General features: G+C 52.1%; 1 protein-coding gene across 3 annotated transcripts in view; it reads right to left on the bottom strand.

Moving 5' to 3' along the window:
- The window catches only part of LOC144822836 (CYFIP-related Rac1 interactor A-like), a 193267-nt gene extending 176982 nt beyond the window's left edge, over positions 1-16285 (bottom strand). For 2 of the 3 annotated variants that reach the window (XM_078680778.1, XM_078680781.1), the window contains exon 1: positions 15148-16167. The gene's annotated coding sequence lies outside the window, so the exon portion shown is untranslated. Of the gene's footprint in view, positions 1-15147 lie in introns of all 3 variants that reach the window. The other variant, XM_078680777.1, reaches the window with a different exon arrangement.
- Between the last annotated feature and the right edge of the window lie 750 nt (positions 16286-17035).

Below are 17035 nucleotides of genomic sequence, written 5' to 3'. Positions count from 1 at the left end.
TTCGGTAACGGTGTTTGCAAGATGGTGGTCACCCCGAGACATTCATATGACGGTGCCAATACCCCTCTAGTAATTAGATCCTCGCCTCAATGGGCAATTGACAGGCAAATCACAAGGCTTACATCACTCATAATAGTGAATGTGAAGCATACAGTGTAAATAAAGGTGGGGAATAACCTAAAGCTGGGATACCCCTTTACTCCACTGGCTCAGTGTGGGGGGGGGGGCTCACTGAGGCTTATTTGTGATAGGATGTGCAGAGAAGGGGTTACCGCGCGGGTGGGGATCTATGTAAAAAACAAGATAATATTATTTCAAGAGCTTACAATGAAGTATAAAGGGCTTTATGCCTAACTGCTGTCGGTGAGTGGGTATATGCAGAAGTCTCCCCAGTGCAACCTCAGATGGGTTCAGTGCTTCAGGTCTTGCTGAGTCTTCAGGTGAGCCTGTGCTGGCGCTGTGCCAAGCAATGCTGTCAGAAGCCACGAGTGACTGAACGCGCGGGAAGCGTGGCGCCCTGCCATGGATAATGAATATGCAGGAAGAGGACTGAGTGGGAGGGAGTGTGCCGTTTAATCAAAACATCTTGCAAAACGAGATTTAAACAGTTGAAATTTAATTTTCTGCATAGGACGCACAGTAGACCAGCCATATTACATAGATAAAAAACCTAAGACCCAAGGTTCTTTTCCTAGGTGCAGGACGCCAAGGTCACTGCCTTCGTAACACGTGCACGTTGGACCTTTTCCCCATATGCAAAGAGACAGAGTGTGGGTCTTGTGATGTAACGTGGGGTGGGTGGGGAAAAGTGCTGTAACTTAGCAGAAGTGAGGCTGTGGAACATCTGCTGTAACACAGCAGAGGTTACCTGTGGTATCTCTGCCGTAACATGGCGCAGGGGGTGCTGTGGCATAGCTCTGCTGTACCATAGCATAGGTGATGTTGTGGTATATCTCATTCTCTGCCGTAACATAACACGTGTTGCGGTGTCATCTCTGTGCGGTAACATGTCACATGTGATGCTGTGGTATCTCTGTGCTGTAACATGACACAGATGATGCTGTGGTATCGCTGTGCTGTATCACAGCGGAGGTAATGCTGTAGAATCTTTGTGCTGTAACTTAGCAGAGGTTATTTGTGGTATAGCTTTGCTGCAACATAGCACAGGTAATGCTGTGGTATCTCGGTGCCGTAACATGGCACTGGGGATGCTGTGGTATAGTTCTGCTGTAGCATAGCACAGGTGATGCTGTGGTATCTCTGTGCTGTAACACGGTACAGGCGATGCTGTGGTATATCGCTATAGTAACTCAGCACAGGTGATGCTGTGATATCTCTGAGCTGTAACGCAGCAGAGGTGATGCTGCTCTTTCTCTGCTGTAACATAGCACAAGCGATGCTGTGGTATCTGTGCTGTATCACAGAAGGTGATGATGCTGTAGAATCTTTGTGCTGTAACTTAGCAGAGGTTATCTGTGGGGTAGCGTTTCTGTAACGTAACAGAGGCAATGCTGTGGTATCTCTGTGCTGTAACATGGTACATGCGATGCTGTGGTATATCGCTGTAGTAACTTAGCACAGGTGATGCGGTGGTATCTCTGCGCTGTAACATGGCTAAGGTGATCCTGTAGCATCTCTTTGCTGCAACGTAGCAGAGATGTTGCCGTGGTGTCTCTGTGCTGTAACATAGCACAGGTAATGCTGTCGTATCTCTGCGCTGTAGGTGATGCTGTGTTGTCTCTCTGCTGTAACATGGCAAATGTGATGCAGGCGTGTCTGTCTGGTGCACTAAAAGAGATGACGTGGTTGTTTTCCCCATGTTGTCATGTATCAGGGCCATAATTGTGCAGATGTGGTGCAGTTATTTGTTGGAGTCATTTACAAACAGTCGTGATGCCATGTAATAGATGCGGTATACTATCATAAGCCGATGCAATCACGCTCGGTGCTATAATACAGCCGTGGTGATGAAGTTGTGTTTCGTTGCTGTAATATAAGTATAAAACAGATGTGATACAATGTTGTCTGTGCTGTAATCCAGCAGCATTGATGCAGTGGTGTTGTGGAGACCCGTTTGTATTCCGAAGGGTTGTGGGGTGAGTTCTCAGCTTGGCCCGGAACACTTGGAAGATAACTGTGTGTTGAGTGTGTGTCTCCCTGCAGATGAGACAGGCCTGTGCGGTGGCCGCAGCCCCCACCTGCCACTCTGGCTGCAGCCCCCACCTGCCACTCTGGCTGCAGCCCCCACCTGCCACTCTGGCTGCAGCCCCCACCTGCCACTCTGGCTGCAGCCCCCACCTGCCACTCTGGCTGCAGCCCCCCACCTGCCACTCTGGCTGCAGCCCCCCACCTGCCACTCTGGCTGCAGCCCCCCACCTGCCACTCTGGCTGCAGCTCCCCACCTGCCACTCTGGCTGCAGCCCCCACCTGCCACTCTGGCTGCAGCCCCCACCTGCCACTCTGGCTGCAGCCCCCACCTGCCACTCTGGCTGCAGCCCCCACCTGCCACTCTGGCTGCAGCCCCCACCTGCCACTCTGGCTGCAGCTCCCCACCTGCCACTCTGGCTGCAGCCCCCACCTGCCACTCTGGCTGCAGCCCCCACCTGCCACTCTGGCTGCAGCCCCCACCTGCCACTCTGGCTGCAGCCCCCACCTGCCTGGCTGCAGCCCCCACCTGCCACTCTGGCTGCAGCCCCCACCTGCCACTCTGGCTGCAGCCCCCCACCTGCCACTCTGGCTGCAGCCCCCCACCTGCCACTCTGGCTGCAGCCCCCCACCTGCCACTCTGGCTGCAGCCCCCACCTGCCACTCTGGCTGCAGCCCCCCACCTGGCAGCCCCCACCTGCCACTCTGGCTGCAGCCCCCACCTGCCTGGCTGCAGCCCCCACCTGCCACTCTGGCTGCAGCCCCCACCTGCCACTCTGGCTGCAGCCCCCACCTGCCTGGCTGCAGCCCCCACCTGCCACTCTGGCTGCAGCCCCCACCTGCCACTCTGGCTGCAGCCCCCACCTGCCTGGCTGCAGCCCCCACCTGCCACTCTGGCTGCAGCCCCCACCTGCCACTCTGGCTGCAGCCCCCCACCTGCCACTCTGGCTGCAGCCCCCCACCTGCCACTCTGGCTGCAGCCCCCACCTGCCACTCTGGCTGCAGCCCCCCACCTGCCACTCTGGCTGCAGCTCCCCACCTGCCACTCTGGCTGCAGCCCCCCACCTGCCACTCTGGCTGCAGCTCCCCACCTGCCACTCTGGCTGCAGCCCCCCACCTGCCACTCTGGCTGCAGCCCCCACCTGCCACTCTGGCTGCAGCCCTCCACCTGCCACTCTGGCTGCAGCCCCCCACCTGCCACTCTGGCTGCAGCCCCCACCTGCCACTCTGGCTGCAGCCCCCACCTGCCACTCTGGCTGCAGCCCCCACCTGCCACTCTGGCTGCAGCCCCCACCTGCCTGGCTGCAGCCCCCACCTGCCACTCTGGCTGCAGCCCCCACCTGCCACTCTGGCCGCAGCCCCCACCTGCCTGGCTGCAGCCCCCACCTGCCACTCTGGCTGCAGCCCCCACCTGCCACTCTGGCTGCAGCCCCCCACCTGCCACTCTGGCTGCAGCCCCCCACCTGCCACTCTGGCTGCAGCCCCCACCTGCCACTCTGGCTGCAGCCCCCCACCTGCCACTCTGGCTGCAGCTCCCCACCTGCCACTCTGGCTGCAGCCCCCCACCTGCCACTCTGGCTGCAGCCCCCACCTGCCACTCTGGCTGCAGCCCTCCACCTGCCACTCTGGCTGCAGCCCCCCACCTGCCACTCTGGCTGCAGCCCCCCACCTGCCACTCTGGCTGCAGCCCCCACCTGCCACTCTGGCTGCAGCCCCCACCTGCCACTCTGGCTGCAGCCCCCACCTGCCTGGCTGCAGCCCCCACCTGCCACTCTGGCTGCAGCCCCCACCTGCCACTCTGGCTGCAGCCCCCACCTGCCTGGCTGCAGCCCCCACCTGCCACTCTGGCTGCAGCCCCCACCTGCCACTCTGGCTGCAGCCCCCCACCTGCCACTCTGGCTGCAGCCCCCCACCTGCCACTCTGGCTGCAGCCCCCCACCTGCCACTCTGGCTGCAGCCCCCACCTGCCACTCTGGCTGCAGCCCCCCACGTGCCACTCTGGCTGCAGCCCCCACCTGCCACTCTGGCTGCAGCCCCCACCTGCCACTCTGGCTGCAGCCCCCACCTGCCACTCTGGCTGCAGCCCCCCACCTGCCACTCTGGCTGCAGCCCCCACCTGCCACTCTGGCTGCAGCCCCCCACCTGGCAGCCCCCACCTGCCACTCTGGCTGCAGCCCCCCACCTGCCACTCTGGCTGCAGCCCCCACCTGCCACTCTGGCTGCAGCCCCCCACCTGCCACTCTGGCTGCAGCCCCCCACCTGCCACTCTGGCTGCAGCCCCCCACCTGCCACTCTGGCTGCAGCCCCCCACCTGCCACTCTGGCTGCAGCCCCCACCTGCCACTCTGGCTGCAGCCCCCCACCTGCCACTCTGGCTGCAGCCCCCACCTGCCACTCTGGCTGCATCCCCCCACCTGCCACTCTGGCTGCAGCCCCCCACCTGCCACTCTGGCTCTGTCACTGTGTGCTTGTATCAGCAGGCAGCAGCTGAATGGAACAGCCCGAGGCAGTAAATCCAAAGGGATTACTGTCCAAGAAATATCTGCACCACGGGGCATCTGGCATGAGCAGTACACATGGTATTGTATGTTATGGTATGGTGCGGTACTGTACGGTGCGGTGTGGCACGGTATGAACACCATTACACAAAACAAGAGGGTTAGAATAAAAATATGAAAACCACAGAAAGCATTGTAAAAGAGGCGAGACTTCCAAACACAACATCTGCAATGAAGTTACTCATCGTGATAGCAGAGCGTTGCAACATGTGAATGATGTCATATTAGTAATTTACAATTGTAAGAGTTAGTACTCTAATTTAGAATAAGACGTGTCTAAAACATATACATTTCATACACAGATTAAGATTGTTCAGCTTTCAGGTATATGTTTAGAGCATCACTCACTGTTCGTGCTTCAAACTAGTAAAAATAATCTGTATGCCAACTAAAGCAGGCAGATGCGAATAAAACGACATTGCTAAAACTACCCGCCCCACATACAATAATGCCCCGAGATCCCCACTCGCAGGATCCCCAGCATGCAGGTGGATATTGCTTTTCCCTAAATTCCAGGGGCCTCATTTACGAGAAGTGGCGCATCGCTGCGTGAAAGCAGCGACGCGCCACTTCTCAGTGCGCCCTCCTTGCACCACCAATGATGCGTCATATTTATAATATGACGCATCATGTTGCAAGGAAGGACAGATATGTCAGTAAAACTGACGTATCTGTCAGCGCAAAAAGTGGCACATTGCTGGAGTTGTGTTGGAAGCCTGACGCAACCCCAGCAATGTTCCTTTCACACGGGGCAAGCCCAATGTGAAAGGGCCTGCCGTCACCCTTACGACTTTCATGAGAGCAGATGTAAGGTTTTGTCGCATCGGCGTCCTGGAAGTGGCGCAGCGAAATCTCATAGATTTTGCTGCGCCACTCATACGACCCTGTCTTGCGGGGGAACGCCCACCCTGCATACATTATACCTGGTGCAGGTAGAATGTAGCGCAGGGGTTTACGAAGTGACGCATCTACCTAGATGCGTCACTTCGTAAATATGGCGCAACATAGCGCATTTTTTACACCACTGGTGCATCACAAAAAGTGATGCACCGGTGTCGCAAAAATGACGCAGGGGCTCATAAATAAGCCCCCAAGAGTTGGGCTAAGGGAGCATCCAGTAAGACCAACAGAAGGAGGGGTGCCTTCCTGCCTCTAACTGAATACAATTGGATACTACCTCCAACACACCCCACCTCAAATAGATACTTTCCCTTCAAAATCAGAAAGATACCTCTTATCCAAACACATCATAAAGGTGCCACGTGTTGCATGCTGTGAATCCAGAAAGATGCCATTGCTAACTACAATATCAATTTGGGAAGTTACAATTGACTCCTCTGCACATTGAAGATACCACCACCCCTACTCCAGGCATCAAGAAGCTACCACCAACAGCCTCTCTTCGAAATCAAAAGGTGCCTCTACTCACTACTAACTATTTTACTACACAGTAGCGGCCCTTGCAGGTAAGAGCGGTGACCCGGGTGGAAGGGGATTTCGATAGAAGACAACGAGGGGAAATTATTTATTTATTTCATTTTCTCTCATAGTTGTCTGTCGAATCCCCCCCATCCCCAACATGGACCCCCGCTCTTACCTACACAGGCTGCTACTGTTACTACATCAAGAAAATTGCACTAATAGTAGTGCCTCGTCATCAGGAAGATACCTCCAAAAACAATCATTGTCATTACGATGGTAGCAAACAAAAGAAAAGATTACCTAATCACAAACTCCTCCATATCACCAAACTACCACCAATAGCCTCTCCACATTAAGAACATATGACATGAATCCAGTTTAAACCAAGAGGGCACTAGCCCCTGGATATTAAGAAAACATTGCTAGCAGCAACCCATCATAATCATAGCACAGATTCTAACCCCAACCATCAAGAAGACCGTCAACAACCCCTCAGAATACAGACAATAGCACCGCAAAGAAACGGTGCCATCACCAACAGCTCAGCGGCATAAAAAAGAAACAATCGGCAACTGTTCCACATAATGAAAAGTAAAACTTGTCCATTTCATAATGACACCACAACAACAACAACCCCCAAGAATTACCCACAACTCCACTATATGAAGATGATTCCGCCATTATAAACCCCCAAATCCAGAAAATACAACCAAGAGCACATCTCCACATCTTGAAGGTACTGCAACGCTTCTCATCAAATCAAACATCTCTCAACATTTTGAAGATACCACCATCAGCAATCCACTTAAACATATGCCTTTAACAAGCCCCCCCCACACATCAAGAAGATACTACAACTAACCCTCGCATATCAGAAAAATACCACTATGTCTAATCAATAATATATTGGTGTCAGTATCCCCTTCACAGAATTACTACCCTGCTATCAGCCTCTCGAGATCTGGAAGCATTCACCAACAGCAACCAGAGGGCCTCAACCACAGTTCTGATTCCAAAAAAGGCTAAGCCTACAGCTGAGTGTGGCTTGTACAGGCCTATCTCCTTGCTCAACCTGGAAGTCAAAGTGCTGGCAAAGAGCTTGGCATCCAGGTTGCAGTGAGTTATCAACAAAATTATTCATCTGGACCAGCTTCATGCCGCTTCAGAGTAAGCCACTCAATCTTTATATGACTAAAGCATTTTTCTCGATACCAGAATGGAGTTCAACAATGTGGAGTGGAACTATATATTCACGACACTTGAACGGTTGTATTTTGGCCCAAAGTTTTGTGGCTGGGTACGACTTCTTTATCGTGACCCGCTGGTGCGGGTTAGTGCCAGGCTATCCTGAACTTATACCCTGAAGAGTGGCACGCTTCATGGGTGTCCTCTCTCCCCCATCATATTTGCCTTGACCCTCGAGCTACTGGCGGCATGGGTGCACCAGGACCCTCTGATTTGGGGCATAAGTAGTAATGAGGCATGGGAGGAACGTATTTCTCTTTATGCCGATGACATATTGCTATATGTCGCTAAACCCCTCTGGTCCATTGACAGCATATTACAGGTTTTCTGAATCTTTGGGGAAAACTACGGGTATCAAATCAACTGGGGTGAATTTCTGGTCTTCCGACTGGCTGGGGAAGCTCCAATACTACCGTCGGACTGTATTGCACCGATAGCGCAGGGCAGATTTGTTTTCCTAGACATTTTCATTACCCTGACTCTGGAGTGTTTCCTACAGGAAAACCTACTTCCACAATTGGACAGACTGTACAGGGATGTGGACCAATGGCGATCCCTCCCGTTATCATTGATGGGTAGGGCGGCCCTTTTAAAAATGATGGCACCACCATGCCTTCTATATGTTCTCCAGAACACTCCCTACAAGGTCCACCCAGACGTTTTTAAGCGTATTGATCATGAGTTCAGACTACTGCTATGGGATGGAGGAAGTTCCAGCATAGTGCTGAGTAAACTGCACAGGGGCGTCTATGTTGGATGTCCTCGCAGCACAGCACATAACTGTTAATGATTGGGTATTCGGAGATCTGGCAGAACTGGAATTTCTTGTTGACCTTGATGCCATGGAAAAAGGAGGTTATGATGTGGATTTGTATAAACAATCAGTTGAATGAGCTGTGCCGACTCATACCCAGGAGGTTGTCTGCTTATGAAGAGAGGCGTTGAGATATTTGGGTTGAGGGGGAAACTGACAGCCCTGACCCCATTGTGGAATAGTGACCTTTTGCATGAAGTTGGCGCCCTTAATAGGCATGCAAAATGGATTCTGATAGGCATTTCCCATCTGGGTGATGTATGAATCGGGCATGCGATGGTGACATTTGACACCCTGCGACAGGACTATGAGATCGTGGAGACAAAATACTTTAGACATCTACAAGTGGGACATACCCTTCGCCACCATGTGTTAGAGGATGACCTAGTGCCGGAGGCAACTCCGCTGGAGGATCGCCTTCGTTCAGCATTATTGGAGTGCAAGGCTGTCTCCATGACATACAGGAAGATTATGAACAATTCCCCCGATCTGTTTACTGCCCTGAAAGAGGTCTGGGAGAGTGACATGGGGACATTTGAAGACGATGACTGGACTTAAGCCATTTAAAAGCCCTGAGAGATAGCAATACGGGTATGGTTTAGGGTGATCCATCTAGAGATACTCCATAGGGCATATTATTCCAGGGTTGTTCTTCACAAAATGGGTAGGGGGACACAGCTCTGTTTGAGAGAATGTTGGCAAGAAGGTACATTCTTTCATATCCTATGGGCATGCCCATCAATACAGTTCTTCTAGACGAGTGTCTTACAGACTATGATGATGTCCTGGTCAGGTAGTTTAATTGAATGCCAAATTGCTCATTTTAAATGTTTTCAGGGGAGCAGGTGTGACCAAGAAATCAGAGGATCTGGCTGACAACCGCTGCAATTGTGGCCAAGCGCAACATAGCACATGCTTGGGGTGCAGGATCTTCTCCTCGGTTGGAGGAGGCGAAGTCTGACCTGAACTGGTGTTAAAAGGTGGACGAGTGGTGTATCAGAGTAGAGGCTGCCCTAAAAATGGGACAAGGTGTGGGGCAATTGGTGCGCCTTTTTTGGCGAATGAACAAGAAGTGTAACTTTCCAGATCTATATTGGGCCTATGCTGCTGTCAGATGCATCAAGGTTGTGCTTAATTGACTATGTTTGCCACAGCAACGACTCTGGTTGTCGGTATTCTTCCCGTTGAGGATGGGTGATGAGAAATGCTTTCATTGCTGTACCTATTGTACTATGGAGAAGTGTGGCTCAATGGTTAGAGCGGCAGACCCTGATGCAGAGGTCTAGCCTGGGACCAGGGTTCAATTCCCCGCCTCAACGGGTCTTGGGCTCAAAAATTCCACAGACCTGATAATTCTCGCCTCGGTGCCTATTCCAATCATGGAGTCCCACTCTGCAACTCTGGGCAATAGCTTGCTTAATCACCACAACGGTCCCCACAACGCTAAGGATGCCTGGCCTCCACCTTGGGGGTGCCCAGGAGTGGACACCTCACAGGGAAAGCCAGGATGGGGTCCACAGCGGTATTCGTACAAGCGCCTTGAGGCCCTTGCGGGTGAGTAGTGCGCTATACAAGTATCAATTTACTATGAGCATATGTTTTCTCTTGTTTACAATAAAAAGATTTTCCCAAAACAAAACAAATATGCACCACTACCAATAATCCTTCTTCTTCAAGAGGGTATATCCAACATCAAGCCGTCTTTTATCATTGGAATACCACTACCTTCAGCTTATCTTCATCAATTTGATACCACTACCATCAGCCTATTTTTATAAAGAGAAGGCTAATAACACCATTAATCACTGTTCTTCATAAAGGGACAGCCATCAACAGTACTTTCTTATGAAATGGATACCACTACCTGAAAACTGAATTCATAAAGTAGATACCATTGCCACACAATTCACATTAAGAAGATATCACCAGCAGTTGCCCAAGTAAAACGTGAGCATGCCCTCAGCAACCGTTATTTACCCAAAAGACAGCACTGTGTTGTGCCCCCTGTTTCAGGAGCACATTCAGGAACACTCCATGAAGGTGCTATTGATGGAAATCAACTCCATTTATACAATAAGATTGCAGAGGGGCAACAACATGCTTAGAGTGTGCAATAGCAGCAGGCTCCAATGAAGAGCTATGTATTTGTAGCATCTGTAGTCGGTCCCAATGATGGGGATACTATGAAAGAGAGCCAGCTCCAAGGGCACGCTCAGCGCCCAGATACAATAGCTGCCCATAGGCTTCATGCATGGTGGATTGATGGACACGCGTTTCATGGACACTGTATTGATGGCCAATACACCAGGCCATGAATCACTTTGAATCCCATGCTGTAGTTGAACATCAGGATCAGAGACATGGTATGAATGGGGGCCGTCTCCAGTCATGCGCGTAGCACAGAGCTTCACTGGTGCGCTGTACGCGTGGATGAGCAGCCAGCTCCAGTACCAGTTTCATAGGCGCACTCTTCAGCTGAGTCGGTACCTTGACACAGTTCACAGCTCCACCCCAGGGATGCAGTGCGCGTTGGGCGGCAGCTAATGTCTCTAGGACAGAGGATCTAAGGATGCTCTGTGACGAGCACTGCCTCCAGGGATGCCCTCTCGCTGGTGACGTGCTCCACATCAGCCGCGCCTCCAGGAATGTGCTGAGCACCAAGCTCTAGGGATGCACTATGGGTGGACACCAGCTCCAAGAACTTTCTATCATGGGCAATGGCTGTGTTTACTGGGCAATGGTCACATGGATGAGCTTACGGTAGGCATTGGATCCAGGGTTGGGCACTGGATGGGATACAGGGGTGCCCTATGAATTGACATTCCCTCCAGGGATGTACTAAGAATGTGCAACATCTACAGGGATGTGCTTTGACCACCAGTTCCATACACATGCTGTGCAAAGGTATATGGGATGGGATGGATAGGCGGCCAACCACGTTATGGACAGACACCAGTACCCGGGTCATGTTACTCCTGAGTCTTGGGCTTGAGCTCTATAGAAGGACCAGCTGCAGGGGCGAGGTAGGACTGTACAACAGCTTTGAGATGGAGCACTGGCCCCAGATATGCAATACATACTGGGCATTGACCTCTAGGGCATGCTACACATGGCCACGTGGACCACCTTGTATAGGCGGATCTTCAAGAGAACGGCCCTGGGTGGGAATCCCTTCTATGCATGGAGATGCGCCCGATGTGTATCAGCTGTTGGTACACACCACGGGTGAGCAACGAGGCAAGCCTCTGTCATTGGGTATCTGCTGGAGAAGGAACCTATGAGCAGAGACCGTAAGTTACCACGGGGTAACCCAGTATCCCTCAGAACCTGGGCAAGACCAGAGACCAGCTCCAGGGATGTCTTGTGGATTGGTGCCAGATCTACAGAGGAGCTTAAAGTGAGCAACAACCTTAGACATGGGCTAAAGACAGGCATGGACCAAGGTGGTATGTCATTAAATCAAGGTCAAGAGTTTCGATCTGGACACACATTGACTTAAGAATATCGACTGGCAACATATTGTCAAGATAGGCATGCATTGTCAAATACAGATATTCTAAGTCCATTTCTACTTACCTCGACGATAAGTTGGTAGACGACACTGAGGAGTCCATATAATGATTTGCCAATATTTTAGCTTTGATACTACGGTGGTGCACACAGAGATATTTTATGAACACCCAGCAGCTTCAGGCAGCTGCTACTGATTGATACCAGCATGTTATGGTCAGAACTAGCACCAGGGCCACCCCACCAGCGTCACGGACATGATAGAAAGTGGACACTGACTCCAGGCATTTGCACAACATCTCAGCATAAGGCTTGAGGAATGCACTGTATGTATGAACACCGGCTCCAACAATGTGGTATGCACCTATACAGACAGCCTGTGGGTTAGGTGTCAGCTACAGGAAGACACTATAACCACCCTTTGCCTTCAAGGACATAGTATGTGCCAGTCGGTACCAAGCTGTGGAGAGGTGACAAATTCATGGACAACAGCTCTAGGGAGCCTTTGCAGCTGGGCACCGGTTTCACAGAGAAGGTGTAAAGTGGCGTAGATTCTTGAGACAACGCGTGTGTGGGCACCTGCATCACGGGCGTGCCGGGGGGCATCATTTCAAAAGACTTGCTTTGAGTGGGTTCGAGATCCAGGGAGGTGCTTCAGCTCTGTGTGTGGGTACCGTATCCAGGGACACAGTATGATTGGCACATTCCAGGAACAGTGCATTTATTCATGCACACCGGATCCATGTACCCTGTCCCCCTGTGGGTGGGTACAGCACCAGGAAGCTATGGGCGGACACGACAGAAGTGCAATGTGGGTGGACACTGGACGCATGAACGTGTTGCGATTGGGTAGTAAGGTCCAGGCAGACACTCTGGATGCACAGTGGCTCTAGTGTGTAAGCTTACACTCCAGGAACGGGCTGGGGGTTGGCACTAGTTACAGAGATCCACTAAAGGATACTATGTGTGACAGTCGGTTCCAGGGATGGACAACTGATGGGAACCAGCCAAGAGGCACACTGTGGAAGGACACACGCTACAGGGAAGCACAACGTGTGGGTACCATTTCCAAGAACATGCAATAGATGTGAGCATACTTCAGTAACGTGCTATGGACATGTAAGGGATTCTTGGACATGCCATGGATGGCTGACAGACGGACATTGCAACTAGATTGACGCTATTAATGAGCACCAGCTTCTTGGATACACTGAAAGACATTCACGCTTTCTGTAGGTACATTACAGATGAGCACCAGCGTTGATGGGTACAGTATGATGGGGCAGTGAATTCAGATATAAATAGGGTTACCACCCCCCCCCCCCTCCTTCACACTGACTCCAGGGATCCCCTCTGGATGGCCACAGACTCCCCAGACATGCAGAGCCTCGGCGCCCCTCCAACGGGGACATGCAACCAAAGCCTCCAGAGAGGCCCTATGGGAGGGTACTGGGCTAAACTATGGGCGAGTCCAAACTCTGGCCAAGGCTTTGGAGGGAGAGGCACTGGCACTGAAATGCATCATGGTTGGGCACTAACATTCTAAACACCGGCTGCCATGGCTACGATACAGATGGGTACAGGTGCTGAGATGTGTCATGCTGTGGCTGAGATTAGGAACATAAAGTAAATATTACCAGGAGATGCTAATGCCCACACTGATGGGTGGCCATGAAATGTGACGTAAAGTGGGGAGTGGATGGATAGAGCTGGCATGAGGACCACAAACATGATTTAGACGCAAAAGGGGCGGGCCAGCATTGCCTGTGCTGTGAAAGAGCAACACATCAGGTGGCCTGGAAAGAGCACCACAACATTGTTTATTCAGGGAAGGATCTGACCAAATTCCAGTGATCTGGATGGAACCACCCGAATCATGTGATCTATGAAGAAGCACCGAATATTGTCAGATCTTGTCTATACACCCAAACATGATATATGATCTGCAAAGGAACACCCCAATATCCTCCAACCTAGAATAAAACACCCTACCACTGCCTGGTCTGTGAAAGAGCACCCAACATTATCCAGCCTGTCAATGAGCATAGAATATGTGTCCGGTCTGAGCAGGAGCACCCCAGATGTGTCCAATCCAGGAAGAAGCAGTGCAGCACTAGATAGTATGTGCAGGAGCACCCCAACAATATCTGATCTGAGAAGGAAAAACCTAACATCCTAACATCATCTGATCTCGGGGAATGGGGGTCATCTCAATGCAACACTCCACCATCATCTGATCTGGGCTCGAACAACTCAATGCCATGTGATGCGTGCAGGAAATATCCCATTATTAATGGATGGGGGCAGGTACACATCCTGCATGTGACTGATGCACTGTTCATGCTGCCCTTTGCGTACGTGCATCTTCCATGGCTTACAGCTTTCTGTCAGCTAACCCCCTACCCAAATACATTTGGTGCCACAAGACTTGACCCAGAGGGTATTATACAGACCTAAGTATGCATGATCTCTCCCATGTTTGACCTCCTTCTTCCTGCCCATACTCCTGGGTTGGGCCCACTACTCATGCGCTCACCCCGGGGCCAGTCCAGTATCCTTGGCTATGTACTTCCAGTATCCTCTGAAATGCCTGGTCAGATATTGACGATCTTCCCTAGATCTGTCCAAGTAGCTGAGGGTCCCCTAGGTCTAATGCTGTACTTAGGGTTTCACCTCTGCTCTGACTCAATACTCAGGTTACCCCTAGATCAGGTTCACCAGCCGGATCTGGTGAAGGGCTCAAGGTCTCGCCCTAGGCCAGGACCACTACTTATGATCGCTCCTCACGCTGGCCTGTTATTCTGGATTTTTGAGATGTACGGCCCAATAGAGTACTCATAGTCTCGCTCCGCAACAGTATAGTACGCATTGCTCCAACCGAGATTTAACCCCGTACACAAAGGTCTACTTCTTTAGGTGGTCTCCACTCCAGATCTCTCCCAGTGATCGCGGTCTCACCCTACGTTCCACCACCAGGTCACAGCCTCCACTCAAGGGTCTGTTTTCAGCCTGGCTCAGAAGTCACTGTCACTCACCAGGCGTGTGCGATAATTCCACTTCTAACCCCGTCTAAGCTTTCGTATAACCCAATACTTGAGTCCAAATCCCACACCAAGCCAGTAGTCACCTTCTTCCCAGATCCGACCTAGTTTTCATGCTCTCCCCTCCTCCCCCACCGGATCAGTCTGGTTCCCAATCTCCCTCATAGTTCCTCCTAGTTCTCATGGGCTCCCCTCCTCCCCCACCGGATCAGTCTGGTTCCCAATCTCCCTCATAGTTCCTCCTAGTACGCATGGTCTTCCCAAGGTCAAACTCAAAGTATTCTCACTGCCCAGTCCATCTCAGTACTCGCAGACCACATTCTGGTGTGGTTCAGTACATATTGCCTCACAATTTTACCAATAATTACCCTCCCCAGTCAGGATACTCATATTCCCCGTACAACAGTACTCACGGTTGTCATTCGGCGGTGGGCAGCCTGTGGCTGGCAATGTCTGCAGAGCGAGTTGTTTTTTGGCAGGTCCTATAGGCAATCTATCTTCAGCAGTCCTACACACAGCTGTTCTTCGGCTAGTCGACACGAAGCCTTACTTTTGCCAGTGCTATAGGGAGTGGGTCTCAGTCAGTCTGTATAAGGGCTTGTACTTGAGCAGATCCTACAGGGAGTCGATCTGTGGCAGTTCCTTTGGAGGCGCTCATCAGCAGGTCCTATATGGATGTGTTCTTCGCTAGTTCCTATAGAGTAGATCTTTGGATCCTCCAGTAGGGGGTTGCTCTTTCTCAGATCCTATGGAATATCATTCTTTGATGTGACCAATCATGCTTTTTCCTCCAGAGGGTACTATAGACTCATCCCTTGGCAGGCCCTATAGGGAATCACTCATCGGTAGGTCTCACAGAGTGGTTGGTCGACAGATCTGATCGTGTCTTTCATTGGCAGGTCTCATGGAAGGGGGTGTCCACCCAATGCTCCAGACCAGCACCTCCTATGGAGTGTTCCTTCATACATACATATAGATCAGGCTTCCGTCCTATGGAGCCGTTCTCCAGCGGGTCACATGGAGGTTATATCTTCAGCACGTCGCAGAGAGATGACCTTTCGCGGGTCGCAGAGAGCCCTACTTCTGCAGGTGCCAGAGGGTTCTGTTTGTCAGGTCCTATGGAAATGGCTTCGACAGCTCCTGTGAAGAATTGCCCTGCAGCCCCTCTGCTGCAGGAGCTTTGGGGTCCTATAGGAGCGCTCTGCCGCCGGTCCTGTGAGAATGGCTCTGCAGCAGGTCCCCTAAAGAAGCCTTCTTCCGCTTGTCCGGTTCTATAGGGGAGCCTTGCGTCGCCGCTCCTATAGAATCATTGTTCGGCAAAGACGTGTGGGGAGCGTCTGAGGATACGCGCCGGTGCGATGCCCCACTGAGTGTCACTCTCGCCCTCTTCCTCTCTGTCTGTCGCTCTCCCTCCTCTCCCCCGCCCTCTGTGTAGCGCTCCCTCCCTCTCCCTCGCTGGTTCCCTCCGTCCCCCTCCCCGCTCCCTGTCTCTTATCACTGAGCCATTGAAGTGCTCCTTACGCGCCTCTCTTTCTTCCGCCTCTCGCTCCCGCCCTCTCCACCTCGCACCCTGTCTCTCTCTCTCCTTCCTCTGTCTGTCTCCCCCCCTCCTCTCTCGCGCGCTCTCTCTACGCCCCTCTTCCTCTCTCCTCGCTCTCCCTCATCACTCTCTTTCTTACAGGCAGCTCCAGTGCAGCTGCTGCCATCCGTAGAAAATGCACCACAAAGACCCCCACCCCCCACCCGACCGTCTCTGACGTCTCAGGGACGATTAACCCCCTGAATGCCGGCTCTCCGCGCGGGGTTGTGGGGTTTACGGGACTGCCGTCAGCCCTGGGGTGGTGGTGGTGGGGGAGTGTAGGAGGGATGAGTGGTATGGGGTAATCAGAGTGTGTCAGAATAACTTCATTCAACCCAACATCGGGGGCGGGGCTAAGGGGGCGGGGGGGGGGGGGGGTAAATGCCTAGTGCCCATTCATGGAGACCGTTGACAGAAGCTATCACAGATGTAGCGGCTCTTTTCGGTATTACTATAATATTTTTACAAATTGCTAAATGTTATGATTTGTGTCTTTTCTCATTGATAATCTCCCTCCATTTTGAGTTTGGAGGGGTCCATTAATTGACTGGTTCGCCTCGTCCAATTACGCGGACTAGGGGTCTATGACGTGGCCAGCCCTGTCTATCATATCAGTAGATGGCAAGAGGAGCCAGCTGTGATTTATCTGACAGCGCACGTGTAGGGCAGCACCTAGGCATGCTTCCTAGCATAATATACATATTAAAGTGGCATATTATAGA

This window comes from Lissotriton helveticus, chromosome 3_1 (assembly GCF_964261635.1).
Source record: "Lissotriton helveticus chromosome 3_1, aLisHel1.1, whole genome shotgun sequence".
NCBI classification, from domain to species: domain Eukaryota; kingdom Metazoa; phylum Chordata; class Amphibia; order Caudata; family Salamandridae; genus Lissotriton; species Lissotriton helveticus.
The sequence above is the reverse complement of the archived record's forward strand: the minus strand, read 5'-3'. Positions and strand labels throughout refer to the sequence as shown.